This window comes from Phyllostomus hastatus, unplaced genomic scaffold (assembly GCF_019186645.2).
Source record: "Phyllostomus hastatus isolate PE091 unplaced genomic scaffold, TTU_PhHast_1.1 phas_contig_210, whole genome shotgun sequence".
NCBI lineage: Eukaryota > Metazoa > Chordata > Mammalia > Chiroptera > Phyllostomidae > Phyllostomus > Phyllostomus hastatus.
Genome location: NW_025333737.1, coordinates 20,460,581 through 20,483,951, shown reverse-complemented (window position 1 = coordinate 20,483,951; position 23,371 = coordinate 20,460,581). Strand labels below are relative to the sequence as shown.

Genomic DNA, 23,371 nt, shown 5'->3' with positions numbered 1-23,371 from the left:
AATGGGAAACTGAGGCTCAGAGAGGTTAGTAACTCATGTAGGGTCACACAGTCAGGGACAGACAAAATTTGAACCCCGACAGTCTCCCCCTGCATCCATACTCCATGCTCTTCCTAACCTCCACCTTATATTGTCTCTCTAATTAAAAAATAAAATGAAATAAAACCCAAACAAACAAAAACTGAATGACTACAGAAAAATATCTTTAGAAAAAAGTGAACCAGACAGTCTCCAGGGCTTTAAAACTTGTATGATCCTGAGAACCTCAACGCCATCCTCCCTGCCTGCCTACCACAGAAGGCCTCCTCCAGTCCTGCCTCAGCGGGACCCAGGCTCAGCTCCGCCCCTGGGGCACTGCATCCCGCATCCCTCCTGGTGACAGACCCGTCCACTTGCTGCGGGCACTGCCCGAGAGAATGAGGCCCAGTGGGCAAGATGATGGCCAGGGCCGCAGCTCTTTCAGAGGTCAGACTACAGCACGGAGGGCCCACAGTGTGGAGCAGGGTAGGGTCTGTCCAGGAAGCGCCTCTTGGAGGAGGAACCACGAGTTGGTTTTTATGGGGCTGAGTCCGGTAAGAGGCCACAGAGCGCAGTGGTAAAGGCGGGGCCAAGCTCAGCTTACATCCTGATGCCCACTCCGAGAGGGGCTGGCAGAGTGAGAGACCTTCTGCAAGTGAGTTGTCACCTGTAGAATGGGATCTGCACTCCTCAGAGTGCTCCTGCGGGGACCTCAAGTGATGGGCACACACAGGCTCCACACCTGGATGCGAGGCCTAAGGCCACATCAGTCTCTGGGGCTGAGTCTACGAGGCCCAGGAGTCAGGCCTGGGGTTACAGCCTGACTCCAGCCCTAAAGGGGGCCTGTGCAGCACAAAGGCCTCCCCTTAGGGGCCTCCAGGACCGCAGGCTGCGGAGCTCTGGGGCTCCAGAGTGCAGCAGGGATCTGGGCCAACAGCCCCATTCCTGCCTCCACTCTGCCCCTAGAGAAGCCTCCCAGGGAAAGAGAAATGAAGTGACTGGAATATTCCACAGGCCCTGGGTTGTCCAGGCCTCCCATTCCTGCTGGGGCTGGAGGATAGAGGGTGTTCTGACAGGGCCTGACCGCTTAGGGACAGGCTCCCCGCGCCCTGGGCAGCAGGGGTACAGGTACAAGGCACACAGGCAGAGTGACCTTCTCAGAAGTGCTGCCTGGGGCAGCTGAGGAATGCAAGCCCATGGTTAGGAGCAGGGGCTTGGGGAGGGGGTGGTCAGCCCTGAGCTTCAAAAGAGCAGGAGGTGGCCTGACCAGTGTGGCTCAGTTGGTTGGGCATCATCCTGCAAAGCGAAAGGTTGCAGGTTCGGTTCCCGGTCCCAGTCATAGGAAAGGAAACCAATTGACATTTCCCTCCTTCCCTTCCCCCCTCTCTAAAAATAAATAAAGTCTTTAAACAAACTTGAAAAAAGTAAAAAGAAAAAAGAGCAAGAGCCAGCTGTGGCTGGGAGGGCCATCACCCCCGACACAGGTGGCCAGGACACCATCAGAAATTCCACCCCAAAGAGAAGGGCCCAAGGGGCCCAGCCCAGACAGCTGATGAGGTTGTTTAGAGCCGCTTACCAGGCTGGCTTCTTCCTCCAACCACAGACTGCTCCCTCCTCCTCGCCTCTGCCTGTTCTGCCCCTTCTCCACCTGTGTAGCAGCAAAGCTCCCCTTCCGCAGCTGCCACGAAGTGCCCGGAGGCCAGCTGCCAGGCCTCCTCTACCCACCTGAAGCCCTCCCCATCCACATGGCCTCGCCTCTGCATACCCACGCGCCCACACATGCCCTCTGGAGAGGCCGTGGTTAGGAAGGCAGGAAGAAACCGCATGTTCTCACTTCCAGGTGGTGTGTGTTGCCAGAGGTCACAGAACTCACTAGACACAGAGCTGGGATTTGAACCCCGCTCTACAGACTCCTGGGCCGGTGCTCTCTCCCTGCGTGGGCCCACACACCTGCACGCTCCAAACCAGCTCACTCAAACCCATTTGCACATACACAGTGCCACATGCTGGTCTCAGGCCCTCAGCCACAGGACACAGGCACCTGCTTGAGATTTTTCCTGAATTCTCCCAACCAGCCCAGGCACTCAATTCACTTCTCTCTCCACCCAACTCTGAAGCTGTTTTTAAAATTACAGCCAGTCTCCTAAACCCACATTATTGTGCACTAATAGCACCCTCACCCTGCCCACAGCCCACCCTGCAAGCCACTCCCTTCTCTCTGCGGACAGCAGGGCCACATGTGGCCCCGGATCCTTGTCTCTTCCCCACCTTTGCCCAGAATGGTTTTCACAGCATCTGGTGCAGCCACAGTGAGGTTGGGCTGACCTGACTTGCAGCAAAACTGGCCAGAACTGGAGAGTGGCACACTCCTGGAAGGGAGCGAAGGGAAGGACCTCCAACCAGCAGGACTGGGGCTGGTGGGCCTAGCCCTGCAGTCTGACAGTCTGGGGGAGGAGGCAGGAGCTCTTGGGGATCCCATAACCTGCCTTCTTTGTCTCCAGGGGGCTTCAGTCTCCACCTCTAGAAAATGGAGAGATACAGTCCCTACTCAGTCTGACCTTTCCCATCACTGAAACCTCTCTCCCAGGGATGCAGGGACATGGGTGGGGGTGGGAGGACGGATCAGGGTCAGAGAAAGGCACCACTGCACTAGGTACAAACCATGATGACTCCTCTGCAGAAGGAGGTGGCTGTGTCCCAGTCCCCCATAGCCGGAAGGCCCCGTGCCCTTTGTTTAGCTACAGAACCAGACCCCTTTCCTGAAATGAAACCCTCGGCAGAAGCCTGCCCTCACCCCCTCCCTCCAGCAATTATGTGTAATCAGAGAGCCTGCCGTTTACTAAGTGCCAGTCAGTGTTCCCGGTGTATGACGTCAGCTAATGCTCATCATAACCCAAGTGCTGTCAATCACCGTCTTCTATCTTTATCAGAGCCATTTCACAGGTAGGGACACTGAGTTTTGTGTGACCTGGAGGCTGTCCAGGATTGTGCCACATCCAAAGTGCATGGCAGTGCAGGGCAGAGAGCAGGGCACCTACCTGTCAAGTCTCCTGATGCAGCAGGTACTTGCAAGTGTGGTAAAGCCTGGGTTTAGCCCCGAATGCTCTCGTCTCCCCCCTGTTACTGTGCTGCTCTTCTGGAGATGGAAGTGTACTCCGCTAGCAGTCTCAGAAGCAACTGCTCTTTGTGCTGCAATGTTGCATCTTGGAGGGTGGTGAGACTTCATCGGACTCCCCTGGAGTGTTTGCTAAGAACACATATTCTCCAGCCCACTATTAAGTCAGAATCTCTGGGGGTTTGGCCTGGGAATCTGCATGTTACCAAGCTCCCAAGGTTTGTCTGACACCCAGTAAAGTGTGAGGACCATTACCTTACAGGGTGATGCAGTTCAGAGCCCTGGGTTCTGGTTTTAGCTCTATCACAAACCAGCCAAGTGGCCTTAGGCAACTTCTTTTTCCTGCTGGACCTTCAGGTGCCCATCTGAAAAATGGGCACGGAGCACTGTACAATCTCCAAGACCCCATCACCCCTGACATCTTCTGCATCCGGCCAGAGTCCCCAGATGGTCCGTAGGTGTATGAACTGAGATTCATGGACTGCTCAGTCCCAGTCGCAGCCAATGCACACTGTAGGCACACATTGAAAAAGAGTTCCTGGCCCTGGCTGGCGTAGCTCAGTGGATTGAGCGCGGGCTATGAACCAAAGTATCCCAGGTTCGATTCCCAGCCAGGGCACATGCCAGGGTTGCAGGCCACGGCCCCCAGCAACCACACATTCATGTTTCTCTCTCTCTCTCTCTCTTTCTCCCTCCCTTCCCTCTCTAAAATAAATAAATAAATAAATAAATCTTAAAAAAAAAAAAGAAAAAGAGTTCCTAACTGTTTGATTTAGGAAGATCTGCAAAAATACCTGCCTCTGGCTTCAAGCCCTAAACAAATGCCTTTTGGATTACCCATGACAACTCCCTGCCCCCACGAATATCTATTTTCTCCATTCCAGACTGCACCAGCCGAATTCTGTAAACATTGGGTCCCACACCTGAGCTTAGTCAACAGCCATCAAACAAAGGCACTGCCAAGTCACCCTACAAGCCCAAACTCATCCAGCTCTGCCACAGGCAAGCAGCAGCCTAGGACAAATGGACCCTGTCCCTTCCGCCTGCCACAGAATGGGAGTGAGGGGCAGGTCAGAAAGAGGGTGTAGCCAAAACTACTCCAGCCTACAAATGGGTTACAAGGTTATCCAGACTTTTGGGGTAGGAGGTGACGGCATGGGAAGTATCCAGCAGTAAACACGACCTTCCAAAAGAAGCTAGACACCCTTCATTTCCTTGGCTCCTTAATAGCACCAGTAAAACACGTGTTCAGCCCCGGCTGGTGTGGCTCAGCGGATTGAATGCAGACTTGTGAACCAAAAGGTTGTCAGTTCAGTTCCCAGTCAGGGCACATGCCTGGGTTGCAGGCCAGGATCCCAGTGAGGGCACATGAGACGCAAACGATTGATATATCTCTCACTCATTGATGTTTCTCTTCCTCTCTTTCTCCTTCCCTTCCCCTGCCCTCTCTCTACTGAATAAATAAATTTCAAAACACGTGTTTAGCTAGTGCTCAAGCATTGCTTGATAGCGGCAAATATATGACCCGTTCGTCCTTTAAGCTCTACAAATCCTTGGGTCTGATAACCCATAGCCCATGGACACAGGGTGAATTCTGATCCATGCTATCTTTGTGTGTGGTCAGCCTGTGCGTGGACACGCCCATGCGCAAAACAACCAAAGGGGAGGTCAGACATTGGGAAACACCTGTGAGTCGTACCCAGGGTCTGCTGATCCCAGTTATTTAAGAATCCTGCAATAGATCATCCTCTCACCCTGAGCATGCCGACTGCCCCAAGTACCTGTGTCTTACGTGTACACAGCACTTCACAGTTTACAATGCTAGGGAACTGTCCATGAGCCCTTTCCATTCATTCAGCCGGGCTCCAGCCTGGGCACACGCCCCATTCAGCAGGGCACTCACGCTGGCACTGTATGAGGATCATCACTACGTGGAACCCTCACAACAGAACTGCGAGGAAGGAAGTGTTCTTTCGCAATGAGGAAATTGAGGCACAGAGGAATTAAATAACTTGCCCAAAGTCTCGGCCAGGAAGTGGTGGAGCCGGGATTCCACCCCAAAGCCCACACTCCCAGCCACTCACCGCACTGTCACCCTGTTTACAGCAGTGAGCCTCTGCAGCTCTGCATGGGGCCGAGAGAAAAACTGAGGCTCCAGAGGGGCAGGGAACACAGGGGCAACCTGGCAACTGCCCCACCTCCAGGTAGCCTGGAGCAGGAGAGAAGCGGCTGTGTGGAGTAGGCCCAGCAGCAGGGAGATGGAAAAAATGCGGGTGCACCCGCTGAGAGCTGGGCAGGCCAGTCCCACCACAAGCCTCCTCAGTACCACAGCCCTCCCAGGCAGGGAGGGGACCGCTCTGGGCTCCCCCAACCTCACCCCAGCAGGCGTCCCCTGTCCCAGTCTGGGCTCTGGTCAAATTGTGTTTCCATCCCAACCACACCGGCAGCAGCCTGAGTGAGTCAAGGTCTGGCAGGAGGAAGTGGCCACACTTGAAAATCATTAACATGCCGGACTGAGTTTGGGGCCTTTGTTCTTGAGCAAGGACTGGAGCGTTTCACTTTCAGGAAGGGGCTGGGAGGGTGGGGCGGCTCAGAATTGCACAACCAAAGGCACAGGCTCAGACACACGCAGGTCCCACTTGGAAATCATGGAAATCAGCTTAAAGGGCCCCTGAGGGAAAACACCCGCAAAGCCTCGGCCCTCACACCCGGGGTCCATGCAGAGAGAATGCCGGCCAAGCTCGCTTCACTGCTTCTCGAGTCAGAGAGGCCTTCCAGCCAGGTCAGGGAAACCAGGCGAGGGGAGGAAGCAGAAAGGCACCAGAGGAGGAGTGGGGGCAGCTCAGGCCCCGTACCACACCCATGGTGGGAGCCCCAGGTCCCAGAGATGAGTGACATCCCCACATCTGGCTGAGAGGGGCAACCCCAGATCTGTGAAGACTGCCTTTCTGCATGGGCCCCTTCTCGAAACACAGCGTCCCTCTTCCAATCGCATAGGTGCCATGGGTCCCCGGTGTCTCCCAGATGCGGGCAAGAACAGCAAACAGCACTCACGGGCACCCCCTGCGGCCCAGAAACACTCTCCGGGTCAATGCATTTGAGGGAGACAAGCCGGTCATCAAGGGAAAAATCTGTTTTTAAAAATGTACTACAAAAGGCAAGAATCAAACAGGCTTTTAACACGCCCCACAGGCCCTGGGAAGCATCCTGGGGAATGGTCCCTGCTCCCCTCCCAGCCTCGCGGGGGTCAGTCCCAGGCTAAGGTTTCACTCTGCTCCCTCCTGCTCCTCATTAGAGCTTAACCTCCAGGCCTTTGAGGAAATTGGGAGAAATGGGACTCTTGTCATTTGTCAATTACAAAGTAAACAGCTCTCTGGGGGACTGCCCTCTTTGGGGAGGGGGGGTCTTCTCACAGTCTCAGACCCCTCCTTCCTACCTCCCCTAGGCTCCCCTGTAGGAGGCAGCCTGTTTAGGGAAGCTGCTGCCCTTTCTGTCCGTGTTGTGGGACCTCTATCTGGCGGGAGCAGGCCACCCACCAGGTCCCACGCACCCCCCTCAAAGCCTCTCTGTCTGTAAAGGGCTTTCAGGGACAGGAAGCAATAAACAGAGTCAGGTGGCCAAGATGCAGGGGCTGATTATGCAGTTTGTGGATTTTCCAGGCCTCTGTACACTCTCCCACCAGCTGCCTGGGGCTCTGGGGAAAAAGGTGCTGGAGGAAGACAGGCTGGTCTTTGGCTTGAAACATGGTCTTTTGACAGGGCCAAGCTGGGTCTTTCCCAGCATATGGGAGGGGCCTGTAGGTCTAGATGGCTCCACGCATACATACCTTCTCAGAGCCTCAAAGAGAAAAAGAGGAACCCCCATAACCAGACCCCAGCCTGCTAGTACCTACAAATCTCTCTCTCCAGCCCCTGCTCACCTCTCTACTCAGCCCTGAATTACTTCCTTACTTCCGAGGAGAACCCCAGAGGGGAGGGTGTGCCTGGCCAAGCTGCCAGCTAGCTCAGGCCACGTGGGTGGCCCACCTTGACAAAGAAGCTCACAGCTCAGCTCAGTTTAGCTGCCCTGGGAGTGGAGAGCAACCTGGGAAAAGTTGAGACTGGTAGGGAAGGTGCTGCTGAGCGGCCCAGTCTCCCCAGTGCCAAGCTCGGCTCACATTCCCCAAAGTGGCTGCAAGCTGGGGAAACGGTGGCCCACACGTGCAAAGTCGTGAATGTACATCACTTTGTGGCAGCAAAAAAAAAAAAAAATAGGAACATTCCTTCTTGTCCCTCAATAGCCGGTAACCAATAAATAACACAGTGCACGTCCACGAAATGGAAAGAACGGCACGCAGCTAAGACCTTGGCGTGCAGTGCCAACCTGGAATGACATGCAAAACCAAGTTGCATGGTCACATGCACACAATTTTGTTCAAGTGTCCTTGTGCATTTGGATACGCACAGGAAGTGAGGACATTTGAGTGGAGACACCCCAAACACGAAGTGGCAGTTATCTAAGGAGTAGGGTTGCGTGCTGTTTACTGCCTGTTGCATCCTTTGAAGTTTTTACAACAAACATGCATTATGTTTCTGTAGCTTAAAATTAAGAATTTAAAAAAAAAGTTACACTGCTTGTGGGGATATAAGATGGTACAGCTGCTGTGGAAAAGTTGGGTGGTTCCTCAAAATGTTAAGCCTAGAATTACCCCATGATCCAGCAATTCCACTCCCAGATCTGTACTCAGAAGAACTGAACACCGGGCTTCAAACAGACATCTGTGCACGCACGTTCGTAGCAGCATTACTCAACACAGCCCAAGCGTCAGTCGACAGGTGGGCGGATAAACAAAGGGCGGTGTATACCTGTGATAGGATATTATTCAGCCATAAAAAGGGACTGCAATTCTGGTGTACACTACAACATGGAAGAACCTTGAAAGCGTGCTAACTGATATGAGCCAGACACAAAACGACAGATACTGTATGATTCCACTTTTATGAAGCCCCCACAATAGGCAAATTCACAGAGGCAGACACTGGAAGAGAGGTGGGCAGGGGCTGAGGGGCCGGGGGCATGGAGAGCTTTGTGTAACGGGCACAGGCTTTCGGTTTGGGAAGACGGACGAGTTCTAAAAATGGACACTGGTGACGACTGTACGACACTGTAAGTATAACAGCGCCACTGACCTGCCACTTAAAAATGGTTCAAACGGTCAATTTTGCATTATACCTATTTTATCACAATAAAAATCAATGCAGAGGTGTTGGCCAGGGTGAGGCCCTGGGCTGCAGGAGAGACTGTGAGTCCCTGGGCAGAAGGGGGCACACAGGGAATCCTGCCCACACAGAGCAGCTCTGTCCCCATCTGCACAGAGTGGGCCAGGGGACAGTGGCACCCCTGTTGATGAGGACTGTTCACACGGTCTGCAGAGTCACACGGGCCACAAGGCTGGCGGGAGGTGGCGGTGCAGGGATTCTTTCCGAGACGTTCAGAATTGCTGGGCTATGATACATTAGGAAAGGTTAGTGCTAGAACCTGAAGCCCGCACTGGAGAGCCTTGGACAGGAGGGGATAGAAGGTCTGCTCATACTTCAGGGGGACAGGAAGGGAAGGTCAGGAGAGAGTGAGAGAATATAAGCAGCGGTCTGTCCTAAACGGTGCCCTGGCAGGCAGAAATCTCACTCATTCATCAAGCATCACAGGGCACTCCAGGTGCCAGGCAGTGGGGAAGCGGGGGTGGGGGGGAACAGGAGGACCCACTCATCTTATAAATACCTGAGTGTACTTTCAGTCCCACCACCCACTTTGCTCAAAAAGAAATGCACATATAAAGAGAAACCAAAAGCTGTGCCCGCCTCCACCTTCTCGCAGAAAGTGAAAACCCCTCTTATTTAAGGCCAAGCATTTCCATCCAGAATAGGAAATATGATAAAAACTGCCAGTGTGGGCTGGCCTCCCTGGTAACTAGGCCTTATTCACACAGGCGTGGCCTGTCCACCAGCTACCAGGCATCGACGATACACCAGGTTCTTTCTTCCCAAAGGAGAAAAGCAAAGAGAAGGCCGTGGGCATGCCAGGCTGGGACACCAGGTTTGGAGGCCGGGACTGCCAAAGCAGACTTCTCGGATCCGTGGTTTCCTGAGTTCTTACCCTGCTTATCTCCAGTTGCGCAAGGACAGAGGAGCTGGGGGTTGGGGGGCACATCTGTGGTCAGTAGCAGCTCTGCCTCACTGGAGATAAGACTATGTAAACAGAGGACTTCGTTATGAAAGGGCACCGCATCCAGGGCCTTCCTGGAACGTGGGATGTGTGTGTGTGTGTGTGTGTGTGTGTGTGTGTGTGTGTGCGTGCGCGCGCGCACACTGGCAGAGGAGGTGGGCGGCTCGGAAACGTCTCCACTCAACATCCACTTAGGGTCTTTCACACGGACCCACTCAGAGAACTGCACTGTCCACTAAAGCAGCCACTAGTCACACGTGGTGATATATGTTGACATTTTAGCAGATGAAAAGTAAATCAATGTACAACTCCAATCCTCAGTTGCATCCCCACATTTCAAGCGCTCAGTAGCCACCCAGGCTCACAGCCACCCCTCCGACAGTCCATTTCCCACATCGCAGGAAACTATCAGCGCTGTTCCAGAACCCAAAGGGGAGTCCTCCTGTTAACAGTATGACAGTTGGAGGGCTTTACTACAATCATTTGGGGGACACCCAGGGCTGTGGACTCTGATCCCCAACAGAGGAGCACTTTTACATCCTTCTGGGAAGGGGGGATATCTCCAGGGCAGGCAGAGCTCGGGTGAGCACTAGGTCCTCCTCATCCAAGGCCGAAGCTTTGGCCTGGTTCCTGTGAACTTGACACACACCCCAGGCAGAAGAAGCAGAAGTCCTGTTAGGAGCCCAAGTTCTGGTTGCAACCTGCGCAGGACTCGAGGCCCTCCCATGTGCTTTGCCAGGAGGAAGGGGCTGAGCATTGTCAGGGGTCATCATCCACTGTCCCCACCCCAGGGTGTGCCCCGTGGTGGCCCTGGCACTGCCTCCCTGGGCTTTTCCAGAGTGATGGGAAGGTGTCAGAGGAAAAGGGCAGCTGAGGCAGGGGTGTGTGTAGGTGGCGGGGGTGGGGGGAGGGGTGTCAGGTGGGCAGTGCTTATTAAAGAAAAAAACATCATTTCAAGGAACCTGACGGGTCAGTCTAAGGAAATGAGTGGAAAGGGGTTCTGAGAATGCAAATGATGGCTGGGTGTTTGCACCAGAATCTCTGAACCAACCAGAGAGAGAAAAATTGGTCAAGCACCCCTGTAACACCCACCAATATGATGATATGAAATGGCTGCAACACCTTCACTCTTAACAAATTTCCTAAAGAATTTCCCCATTTGAGTCAAAGGGGCATCACCATTCCCCTCCCTTAGTTGTCTCAGCTTAGCCCTGAAGGTCACCCAACACGATCTATAAATCTGCAGTGTTTCTGGCAAACCCCAGATTCAGGGCTGCAGGCGGGGCGGGGAGTGAGCCACCTGCCCACAGCGTGTGGGAACCGTGGGAAATGAAACCGGAGGGGAGAAACGGGGAACCTGGGCTCTGGTCCTGCTCTGCCACAGGGAGCCAGTTCCTTTTTCCTTTTAACCTTTTTAGAGATAATACTAAAAAAATAAAACAGATACAGAAAACTGCACAAAACAAATGTCAGTTTAATGAATGAATTCAATGAGCAAGGCAAACAACTTTGTAGCCACTCACGTCCAGAAACAAAACTTTGCCTGCCACTCTGAGGCCCTCTCCACGTGCCATTAGCTGATTTTTCTGGTCGTCACTCCCTTGCATTTTCTTGTCACTTAAATGTATGTCCCTGGACACAACAGTTGATCTTTATCTACAGATTCTCCCTTTATCCCTTTTCCTTCCTTACAATTTATGAGTTGAAGAACCCAGGCCATTTGACTACTGACTTCCCAGCTGTCTGAAGTTCATAGAACCAGATTCCTTTTCTCTCTGACCCTCAGTTACTTCCTCTCAACCAGCGACCAGTGCTGTCCTGCCCAGTTTATGGGGCTCCTGTGACAATAATAGAGACAGTCTGGAAGCTCATCAGGAAACACGTATTTTGTTAAACAAAGAATGCAGGATGCAAATACATGTGTACGATGTGCTTTCAACCTCATAAAGAAAAAATGCAGAGGAAAAAGGACCAGAAGGAGACAGGCTAACGTATTAATAGTTGTACTGATGGTGGAATTCTGTGTGCTCCCCTTTTTTCTTTCTTAAATTTTTCCATAATTGGCATATAACGGTGTGATAGGGGACAGGCCATTTTTAAACATATTAAAGAAAACAGTGCTCTTAAAAGTGTGGCACGAGGTCAAATGTGCCACCAAGCTTGTCCACACTCCCTTCACAGGACCACCTGGCCTTGCTCCCTGTCCCCACGCCACCGCCCATCCAGCTGACCCCCTCAGCACCCCAGGCCTGCTTCCTTTGATGCCTCCTAGCTTGTCTTCCGTCTCCCTCCTGTCTTCCATCCGCACCGCCAACGGAAACTTAAAACAAGCCAGGGCACTTGCAGCTCCCCCGTCTCTCACAGGAGGATCAGACCCCTTTCTTTTCCTGCATCAGCGGTCACCACACTCCAGGAGCGTTGGGGTGACCTGCAGGGCTTGTCAGACACACATTGCGGGGCTCTTTCCCCAAAGTTCCTGGTTCCTTAGGTCTGGGGTGGGGCCCCCAAATTTTGCACATCCAGCAGGTTCCCAGGTGATGCCGATGCCACTCGTTCACGGGCCACACCAGAACACTGATTCATACCGCTCTTGTCCTCCTGAGCAAGTCCTGTCCAGCTTTCAAGACCCGGCTCAAGTTCCTCCTTTCCACGAGGGAGTCTCTGGAAACCTCAGCCAGTATTGATCTCTCTCTGCCCTTCCAGACCACCTCTAGCACTTAAAGTGTCTTGGTGGTCTGAAAGAGGGGACAGGGCACTCACAGTGGTCTTCATGAGGGCCAGTGTGGCACTTCATCACTTTCTGTCTCCCTCCATCATACCAGGCCTTAAAGGCAAAAAGGCACATTTCAGGGGCCCCACGTTACCCAGGTGGTATTCTGCATGTCCAAGGTAAACCGAATCTGCTTCTTTCACAGGCATCCCAGTGACACCCACTCATTCACTCACTGTCAGTCAAAACCACTTAGTGAGCACGTACTGTAGGCCAGAGTGCACATGATAAAAATCTCTTTTCTTCACGGAGACTGAGTGAATTACAACAGAAGCACGCAGAAGGGGCTCTGGGTGAGGCCCTCCTTCAGCCCCAGAGACCGCCACCTTGCGTGTGTGCACACACACAGCTTGGCTGAGGCTCAGGGGCCAGTGCCCGCCAGCAAGCACATTCAGTTGTGGTCACACCCTGGTGTAGCCATGGTGAAGGCTTGGCTGCCAGTCGCAGACTTCATTGTTCCCAGGGAAGCCACCCTGTACTCGGGGACAGGATTTACGGGCAGATATTGTTAGAAGAACAGATGTCCAGGCAAGAAATCAGAGCAGCAGGAATAGTGGTTGTGACTGTGCAGGCCTGGACCCCCCAGAGGGAGACAAAAGACACCGCCTCCTCATGACAAGGCAGTGAGTGTGAGGAGCAGACCCCTGCCCTATCCCTCAAACCCATGGGGCTCCGGACACTTAGGCCTCTGAAGGACATTTGCAGCCAGTTTCTCGGGGACCTGGGGCAACTTTTACTTCTTTGTGTCCTAGTTCCACTGTCTAAGCTGAAGAACAAGACAACAGAGATCCTTTTTGACAGAACACAAGGTGAGAAGAAAGAACACTCGTGCCAATAATTATAAAAACTAAGAGCAATAATGCCACTCTGCAAAAGTAAAAGAAAGGAATTGCAAAGAGCCGGGTAGGGAAGACCCGTCTACTCCTGCTGGGGAAGCCCAAGAGGTGCACAGGCTCCCAGGAGCAGGGACCTCAGCTGGAGGGCACAGCAGGGTCTCTGGGGAGCTTTGGAAAGACAAAGGCCCCTCCTGAATCAGCATCCCCTAGTGCACACGATCCCCATCCTCCAAGCCCAAGCAAGTGGAATGAGTATTCTGGGTCACTCCCATTTAAGAGACACTACCCAGGCGGTGGGTGGCGAATCACCATCTGAGAGGGGAGGAGGGCGAGGCAGTGGACACAAGGGCTGTAAAGTGCCACCGGTGCCCAGAGACCAGGTGGGGAGGAGAAGCACGTCCGCATGGACGGTTTCATCCTGGAGTGCTCCTCCCTGTGGCCCCTACCCGACCCCAGCATGTCTTCCTGGGGCCTGCACCCTAATGCCTTGGCCCCAGCAGCCACTCCCTGACCAACAGCGGCTCTTTCTTTCAGGATTCAGTCTTCAGACCACCTCCTCCAGGAAGTCTTGCCAGATTCACTCCTTGGCTCACCGGCATATGACCTCAGTCTGTCAGATTCTTACTCCTCCTGCACAATCAACACGGCAGCCCTAAGCACATGATATCACAATCACTAGGGTGCCAGTTGGTGGTCCCAACAGACTGAACCCACCTGGAGGGCAGGGCTTTTATTTTATTGTATTTTTCATCCATTGAGCTCTCTGTCCCCCAACACCTAGCTTGGAGCCCAGCATAGAGCAAGCACAGAGCAGGTCAGCACTATGTAGATTTACACTGATCAGGAGAAAGGGAGAGGAGGAAATTTTAAATCAAACAGTTCCACCAGGCCACTTCTTCAGAACTCTGGGGAAATTAGAGCAAGCACTTTTTAAAGCACGTCCTAAGCGCCACAGAGAGGGGTGAGACACGGGGAGGCAAGTGTGCCCACAGTGGCAGGGACAGGCAAGAGCCGGGCACTTTGGCTCCACAGCCCTTGTGCTCGACCACTCCGCTCTGGTATCTGTGGTTCAAGGAGGGAAAGATTTTTTTTTAGTCTGGAAAAAAATAGCTGCCTCTGAAGTCCTTGCTCTCTGTGGCTTTGGAGTCACAGCGGCTGCATACTTCATCCTTGGGACAAAGCACCAACCCAAGGGGCTGTCCACAGGAGCAAGAGCAGGTTGTCTCTGCCACAGGCTCCCCTCACTGAGGTACCAAAGACATTGCTGCATCCATATGGGAGAGCCAGGGAGTCCGCGGTCCCGGGCAGGAATTCTTGGAGGCCAGTCTAAAAATGGGGACAAGAGTAATGCCCTCCAGGGCCTTGGCTGAAAAGGCCTTTCACTCTTGTGCCCAAGTCTCCTGGTCCGCTGGTTAGGGAGCAGCAGAGGGGTGTGGCTGGCACTGCCCCCACCTGGCCTCTCTGGACCCAGGAACAGGCCAGTGAGGAGGATGTCCCTCTCACCCAGGGGGCTTTACCCAGCAGAGGCTGTGAAAGAAAGCAGGAACCCCGAGTGGCACAAAAGTAGGCGGGAAATAAAATGTATTCTGAGTCAACTAGAGTAATTGAAAATGAACCATATGCCAGGCACTTGGCAAGGTACATCCCCACAGTCTTTCTTTAATTTTCACACCAGCCAGTGAGGCAGCTACTTTTCTCCTCGTCTTACTAACAGGAAAGTTGGGCACTGTTCGGCTGGAAGCAGAGAAAGGGAGGAGGCAACCTCAAAGACTGGAAGTGTTTAGTCAAGGCTGAGGAGAGAGTTAAGGGTTTCTGAGTCAAGCCCTAAAGATAATTGCTCTTTGTCCTCTTTCTTAAAGACAGACCAAATAAAATGGGATTTAGGTTAGATTCCAGAACAAACTTCTTGACTGTGAAGAGGCGTCACAGAGTTTACTTCCCGGGATAGATTCCCCGGAAGGGGCAGCTCCATCTCCTGCCTGTTTTGCAGGCAGAAGGCTGGACACCTTGACCTTTACCACCACGAGAGCGTCACCTAACACACACTGAGGTCTCCTGGGGCAGCCCAGCTTCGGCTCTGGCTCGTCTCAAGGGAGGCTTTTAAACAATGCAAAATCTGAGGCTAAACACATCCTTTGCTAAATTTAACAAGCAGATGGGCCTACAGAGTTCAGATATTAAAATGAAGTGTGGAGTTCATGGATTTAATCTGCGAGGTTAACATGACTGTGTTGAAGTTAGCACGAGTGCAGTGTTGCTAAAAGTCTACTGTTTCCCTGTTGGATGACGCAGTTTTCGAGCCCGCAGTGACAGAGATAGCTATGGGAAGTGTGGCAGGCAAACAGCTCAGGCAGAAAAGTGCGGTCTGGGCTCCGGAAACCCCGTCCTGCATGGGGCACCCTCGCCCACTCGCCGCTGAAACACTGCGGGGCCCGTGAGGAGGCAGAGCAGATCTGGGCTGCCCCCCGGCTGCTCAGGCCAACACTTGTGCTTTGGCCTGGAACACAGGGCTCCCCAAATAGGCTGTGGTTGGCGTGGAATGTAGAACACCCCAGGGAGAAGGTGGGGGAACCTGTGGGGGCTCGATTATGAGCAAGATGCTCAGTCAGAAGAGAAGTTCCTGGTTCTGAATGTTTCATTTCAAACCAGGTTTCGCTGGTTTGAATCAGACACAGGACTGATTATGCATCGTAAAGCAGTCATACGCCGACAGCTTCGCAGAGTTTACCCAGATGTGGGGTTTCCTTAAGGTAAAAGGAGTTGCGTTATCACTGAGGTTCAAAGCCTCTCAACCCCCGCAGGAGAAACCAAGGCCCAGAAAGGTTAAAGGCCTCACCCTCAAGGTCCTACCAAAAAATCAGAGCTGATGCCCAGCTCCCTTACCCAGCGTCCCACTGCAGGTGGCCAGCAGTCACCCTAATGAGGAGAACCCAGGCGGACGAAGAGTGTCTGTAAACCACCGCACACTTCGCTCTGTCTGATGGCCTCATGAGGCACACCAGGTGCGACCACACAGGGCAGGCCAGGCCAGGCACCACACCACGGGGTCCCTGGCTGGGACTGACCATAGCTCCCCACCCAGGGTGTTCCAGGACACTCCAAGGCCTCCCGTCAATCCCTGCACTGCCCGCACCTCCTCCTTTGATCCCCAAAAGAGGAGGGGGGCTGGAGAGTAAAGAATAACCTTCACTGGGCATCGATTTGCCCAAAGCAAAGGCAACACAAAGGCTGCACCTGTTTCCATGGAGATGTGATTGGCTAAGCAGAGGAACAGAGGGAGAAACACAAGCCTGTCACCACCTTCCGGGCCGAGTGATGGATGTTGGTGGGCCAGAGGCCTGACAGGAAGACAGCGGGAAGATTAAAGGTAATCAGAAGATCTAGAAGCCTTACCAGGAGTCCTTTCAGTTAGTAGACGGGGTGGCCCCCACTCTTGAGAAAGATCCTGAACAACAACAACAAAAAATCCCAAAGAGAAATCCAAAGTGAGTGATTTATTCACCTTACAAAAGGATTCTTTGCTTGTCAAAGGGATTCCTTGAAACACCGAAACTTCTCGGTGCCTTGGAATGCTTGTTTTGTTTCACTATTTGCTCCTCAGAAACTGAGGAGGACAGGCGAGTAACTTCCAGTTAGAAGTTTGTAAGAAAAGATGACAAAATTCCTAAGGGGGAGGGAGGAGAGGTGGGGACAAGACATCTGTTTATAAGACATCGGTTGGGAGCAGCCCACAAGAAACGGAGACAGGGCAGCTTTAAAACAGAAGGGGGCCCGAGCTGAGTGCCTGTGTCCAGTCACACCAAAGGCACCGGGGCCTAGACTATGCCGAGGAGGCTGGGTAGCCCCAGGTTTCCAACAGGCCCCCCAAAGCACAGCACTCTCAAAGCCATTAGGTGAGAGCAAGTGTGGGGAGCAGCAGGGGGCAGCCCTCACCCCTCCATGGCATCAAGAAGGCCAGAGGCTGGAAGTGCTCCTGGATGAAGGCCTGAGGAAAATGCCAACAGCAGGCTCAGCAGACGGCTGGGGCTCAAGAGCTGTAACAGGAGCCTCCCGGCTTGTTCTCGCCATTCAACAGGGGACACGTATTAAGCGCCTCTTCGCACATGTTGTCATCCTGGGAACGATGCCACACACCCGCACGGCCCTGCCCTTGGGGAGTCTACCCAGGCCTGCACTCCATTTGGTCTTTTTCTGACTGTAATTCCTACAGAGGACAAAAAACAAGCGGGACAACACTATGTACTGCGCATGTCATGTGGGTCCGACACTAAACAGCTATTGTCTCATGTATCCTCTCAACCACCCCATGAGAGAGAGATGATTCTCATTGCCACTTACCGACGGGGGAGACAGGCACGGAGAGGTAAGTCATTTTCCCAAAGTCCAGCATCTGGTACACAAACACAGCAGCCCAACTTCAAAGCCTGTGGACACCAGGCTCCACACCTGCCACATCGGCCCACTTAACAGAGAGAGACGTGGAGGACAACAGAATGCAAGCGACTTGCACTGAGGCTGGGGCCTGACTCTGAAGACCTGCTCTCCTGACCCCCCAACGCCTTTTTGCCTTGCGATGCCTCCCCTAAGAAGGCCAGCTGGCTTTCTTGGTGGGAATGTGAACTACTCTGTGGCCACGAAGTCGCACTCCTGTTCTGGACCTGTTTTTCTGTAACAAGGAGGCATTATTACAGTGCGGGCCCCCATCATCCCATTGAAAGAAGAGGAAATGAGGAGAAACATAAGGCAGGTGTCCAAGGTGTCACCAGGGAGCCCACAGGAGAAACAGGCTCAGTCCTAGTTCTAGAAAAAGATTCCCAAAGCTCCACAAACTCTGGAGTGGGCCATGGCAAAAGTGAGTGTCATTTCCTGGAGGCATCGGGTTCAATGGTCTTCCCACCAGGGTACTCTTGGGCAACCTGGGGACTTCCTGGGGGGTGTCTGACACAGCTGGCTTTCAGGAACTCTGTGTCTAAAATGTCCACTTCCATGTGGAATCCTTCTTCAAATTGAGGTGATGGGAACCATCTGGCCTACCTGTTCTTCCATGACTCTCCTAAATCCTTCCCAAAGGAAAGGACCACCCCTAGCCATCCCAAATGTACCCTTGTGATCTTCCCTGGGGTGTAAAAGCCACCGAACAAAGAGACAGCTGGAGAATGCAGCACTCCTGGGAGGAGGGTGGAGCCTTACCTATCTTATCTACCCATCTGTTTATTTTAGGATTAAATTAGGAAGTAAGGAAGCTGCCACAGGGAAACCTGTTTAACACATTTATTGGAATCAAAAAAAGGAGTTCCACTTTTTCTGACCGAAAACATGATTTGGCTGACAGCTCTAACAATGAGGTCCAGCTTGGCCGATTGAGGGTGATGGTGGGCAACTCCCATAACTGCATGGGCTGAGTTTGCCATTCTAAGGCTATGACAAAAATATATTCCAAGCAAGTATATGACATGCAATAAGCCTGGCCATGCACTCTACTTAAAGTTATGATAAAAAATTTTATATGTGAATTTTTAAATATATCAGGGGATACATTTTTTTCAAAATCCTTTTAACAGGTATGGAAGCAAAAAAAGTTTGAAGTCTGTTAAGTCACTTCCCTGGGGCCATGTTCAAAAGCAGTAACTTCCATGCCACCAACAGACCCACTGGGCCACGCACGCAGGAGTTTCTCAGGAGAAGGCAGCCACAGTGTCCGTGACCAGCAGTACACCTGGGACCTGGGTGTAAGTGTGTTTCTGCTGCTTCTCAGCTGTGTGGGTCTGGTTGTCACCAAACTCTGTGAATCTCAGTTTCCCCACAAGTAAATGAGAATAATACCATAGAAGGCATATTAAAAATCCTGATGATGGCCCTGGCTGGTGTAGCTCAGTGGATTGAGCATGGGCCTATGAAGCAAAGGGTCACCAGTTCAATTCCCAGTCAGGGCACATGCCTGGGTTGCAGGCCAGGTCCCCAGTTGGGGACACATGAGAAGCAACCACACACTGATGTTTCTCTCCCTCTCTTTCTCCCTCCCTTCCCTTCTCTCTAAAAATAAATAAAATATTTTTTAAAAAATCCTGATGATGATGATGATGATATTAAATGAATAATGGAGAAGTGCATCAGTATAAACAGCTCCAAAGAGTAGCTAACCAGCAAGCATTTTCTGTTGGGTTTGGACAACTTTGTGGCATTTTTTTCTAGATGATGCTGATATCTGATATTTACTGAGCATTCACTATGTGCCAGGCACAGGTCTAAGTGCTTCACAGGCCCCCACTCATTTGTTCTCATAACAATCCTATGGTTATGGTGTCATTCTTATCCCCAATTTATAAGGACAGAAAACTTACATGCTTGCCCGGCTCAGTCAGCTAGCAATGAAAAGCCCAGGGGTCTGTTTGATTCCAGAGCCTGTGCTTTAAACCCTTCCTACTTGAAGTGTGGCCTGCAACCAGCAGCATCTGCACCACCTGGGACCTTATTAGAAATGCAGGGTCATGGACCTGCCCGGGCAGCTCGGTTGGTTAGAGTATTGTCCCCACACACCAAGGTCACAGGTTCAATCCTCGGTTAGGGCACATACAAGACTCAGCCAATGAATGCATAAATAAGTGGAATGACAAGTTGATATCTCTCTCTTACTCTCTCTTCCTGTCTCAAATCAATTTTTAAAAAAAGGAAATGCAGGGTCCTAGGATCCATTCCAAACCTACTGAGTCAGAATCTGCATTTTCATTTATGGGTGATTTCTGTGCACCTCCAAGCTGGAGAGTCACTACTCCAACCCACCAGTCCGGCTGAGTTACCATCCTGGTGTCATCTTGCTGAAGGTAACATTAGAATGTTTGCTTTCTCCTCGCAAACACACAGCTGGCAATTAAAGCTAGCAAGATGGTTGGGGATTATGATAATCCATCACTAACACACACAAAAAGCATTCTGTTAAAAGGGCTAGGAAGATCCACATCAAACTGTCATCAGAGGTTCCCTCTGAGAAGTGGGATGGGACTGGGAGAGAAGGTAGTCAAAGAGGCTTTCTATTTGTATTATTTGAAATGTTTAATAGAAATAAAGTAGTTGTTTGTTGGTTGTGGAATTAAAAAGGAAAGCGTGTTTTAAAAATACAAGCACAGGTCACTGGAAATTGACTGTACGTTATGAGCTACATCTGTCCAAGGCTAGTGAAGATTCCCCGCTTCGGGCCCTGCGAGGTCAGGTCAGGAGAGGAAGTCAGTGGGGAAGCGCTGATGGGACACAAAGAGCACTGTGCCTGGAGTCTGAGACCCAGGTTGAAGTCCAGCCTCTGCCCCGATCCTCTGAGGGACCTCAAGATTCTCCCTTAGCATGTGTGGGCCTGTGTCTCCTCCGCTGTAAAATGGGGGTCACCATGCATTTCACTGTATGGAAGGGTGTATGACCCCCTTCCCGCCCCATAGATTTGGTACAGGGCCTGACCAGACAGTGAAATGTAGTAAAGGCCCCTATGAACTGCAAGGTGCTGTGCAACGTGAGGGCCAAGTGTTTTCTTAAAGAGAAAAGCGATGAAAAAAAGCAGTGAAACATTCACTCGCTCATTCCATTCCCTAAACACAGACAGTCCATGACTTTATAAGGAAGATATACAGAGCAACCTGGATTTAGATTCTGCGAGCCTCAGTCTGATTTTCAAATCCTTATTCGAACTTAAAAGTTAAGTTTGGACGTGGTTCAAAACAGGAGAAGAAAGGGCTATTTCTCTGTCTGGCCCATTTTCTCTGCGCTTGTCACCGGCTTTCTCTGCAGGCTCCCAGCTCCCTGGAGGTTCTGCTGCAGGGTCCTGTGGACTTGCTGTTTGGGCACAGTGGCCGCACTCTCCTGCGCTTTCTATGACTCACGGGCAGCCATCCCCAGCGTGGCCTCCCAGAGGCTCTTAGCGCAAAAGATTTGGGGTTCACCGTTTGGTTCACTTCTCACCAATGCCTTAGGTTTCCCCTGATTTTATCGTACAGCTCAGATTTGCAGAACTGGAAAGAGCAGCAAGAGTTACCCCTCGCTCCTCTGGGGAATGTGGAGTGGGGGTACAGAGAGATATAAAGTGATGTGCTCAAACTCACATAGTTACTTCAAAATAAATAGGGCTGGATCAGGTCTCTATGACCTTTAGAAATACATCCTTTCCTTAAGATTCCTCTGTCATTTGTTTGCAACTTGTGTGTCACTGACCTTGCCTTCTGTCTCTTCATTCTAGGTCACAGAGGAACCCAAGGACTAAAAGCCACTGTGATTTTCATCACACTGAATGATCCTAAAACCACACAATCTAAAAGTATCCTTGAAACTGAGCCAGAAAAGAATCCCCTGAAAAAAAATTTAAGAATCCCCTGCCAGATTTTGCAAAGAGAGCCAGGTCCTTCTAAACATTATGAGCTTCAGTTACAGCAAAATAATGGCAAAAGACTCCCCAGGGCAGACAGGTCCAGCCCCATTGCTTACGTGTTAAATAGGGAGAGCTCTACCACCTGTCAGGCTTGGAAAGAAGATTCCAGATAAGAACAAAGCCCTTCATGCAGAGTAGGAGCTCAAACAGCAACTGTTACCATCTTGATCATCCTCCCAAAGACAGGAGTCCAAATCTAGTGGCACGCACGTTAGAATCACCTAGGAAAGTGTTTCCTTTGTCTGATACTGATGCCCAGGGATTCTGATTCAGTGGTTTGGGGTGAGTCCTAGGAAATCAGTACTTTTTTTCTTTTTAAGATACTGTTTTATTGAGATGAAATTCACATACCATATAATTCAGTCATTTAAAGTATATAATTCTATGGTTTTTAGTACATTCACATATATGTGCGACCATCGCCACAATCAATTTTAGAATATTTTCATGAAAGGGAAGGAGGGAAGGAAGGAAGGAAGGAAGGAAGGACGGTCTATTAGCTATCACCCATCTTGCTGTGGTTTATCTTTTAAAATCCTACCAATTCTTAGTGTATGATATTTTTATCATGATATCAGTGTTTTATCTTTCTAATTCTGTTGACATGCTTATGGTTCTTTTAACCTATAGAGATAGGAAATGCTGTTGACAAATTTTTATACTACTGGATAAACAATGGTTCGGGTATGGAGGTCTATTGTATACACAGCTGGATTTGAGTTTTTAAATACTTTATTTCAGACTGCATCTACCTTCACGAACAAACAGGTAAGGTGCCCACTGGGTGTCGAGCAGTGCTCAGGCACTTGGGATGGTCAGGGATGGAGCAAAGGCTCTGCTCCTGCAGCCGCATTCTGCTCTGCACTTTGCTTTCTGCACACTGTCCCTGCCTGGCTGTGGTTTCAAGTATATTTTTAATAGCTCTCTAGGTGATTCTAATGGGGGCCTCTGGCTGAGAACTGTGCTCTAAATCAATGCTTCCCGTCCTGACGGGTGTGGCTTAGTTGGCTGGGCGTCATCCCACAAAGCAAAAGGTTGCCAGTTCGATTCCTGGTCAGGGCACATACCCAGGTTGTGGGTTCAGCCCCCAGTTGGGGCACGAGGAAGAGGCAACCGATCAATGTTTCTCTCTCACATCAATGTTTCTCTCCCTCTCCTTCTCCCTCTTTTCCCTTCTCTCTAAAACTACATAAATAAAATCTTTAAATCAGTGTTTCTTGACCTTTAGCATGCATGCATACAAGTCTCCTAAGGATCTTGCTGAAATCCAAGTTCTGACTCAGTAGGTTTGGTGTGAGGTCCGAGATTCTGCATTTCCAACTAGTCCCCAGGGGAGGAGGCCAATGCAGCTGGTCCATGGCCTCGGGAGGAATGGCACCCAAAACTCAAGGTCTCAGGGCAGATGGCTGGAAAGTTTATAAGATTCTTATAAAGGTAGTCTCAAAGGCCAGCTCTGTCTGGCCAGGCTAGAGTCCACTGCCTCCTGGAAGCAGACAGCCAATGGTATGACCTCAGACTGGGGCACAAGGACCCAGAACCAAAGCCTGTCCTCAGATGACTCTCTCTTTGGCTTCCTGTTGGCTTTTTGCGTTCTAGCAAGAGCCTGCAGACAAGTGCAGCTACAAAGACTCACTAGCAAATTAATCATGACACCACACCCTGCATTCACATGGAGTTGCCTTCTCAACGCCATCCAAGGGAAAAGCCAGAAGGAAAGGGCCCTAGTTACTTTCACTTGGATGAGCGGGGTGCAGGAGAACATGGCCTGACTTGGCAGGATGTCCCAGCCAGAAGGAGCTGCAAACAATAGCAACTCTCATCAGCCAGACTCCTGTGATCAGCCAAGCACGAAAGCTTCCTGCCTGGAGCTGGCTGGGTAAACGCACAGTTGAAGGGACTCCAGGAAACATGAGCAGGGAAGGGGCTGGCGGGCAAGTCCCTTCTGGCTTTGAGATTGGTGCATTCTGTGACCCTGCACAACATCACAAAACAGCACTGACTGGGCGCCTACTGTGTACCAGGGA

At 51.4% G+C, this 23,371-nt stretch overlaps 1 protein-coding gene across 3 annotated transcripts in view; it reads right to left on the bottom strand.

The window, feature by feature from the left end:
• The window catches only part of CUEDC1 (CUE domain containing 1), a 76,459-nt gene that overhangs the window by 29,125 nt on the left and 23,963 nt on the right, over positions 1–23,371 (bottom strand). The window contains exon 1 of one of the 3 annotated variants that reach the window (XM_045837458.1): positions 1,595–1,614. The exons of the other annotated variants lie outside the window; for them this stretch is intronic. The gene's annotated coding sequence lies outside the window, so the exon portion shown is untranslated. Of the gene's footprint in view, positions 1–1,594; positions 1,615–23,371 lie in introns of those variants that run through there. 3 annotated transcript variants of the gene reach the window in all.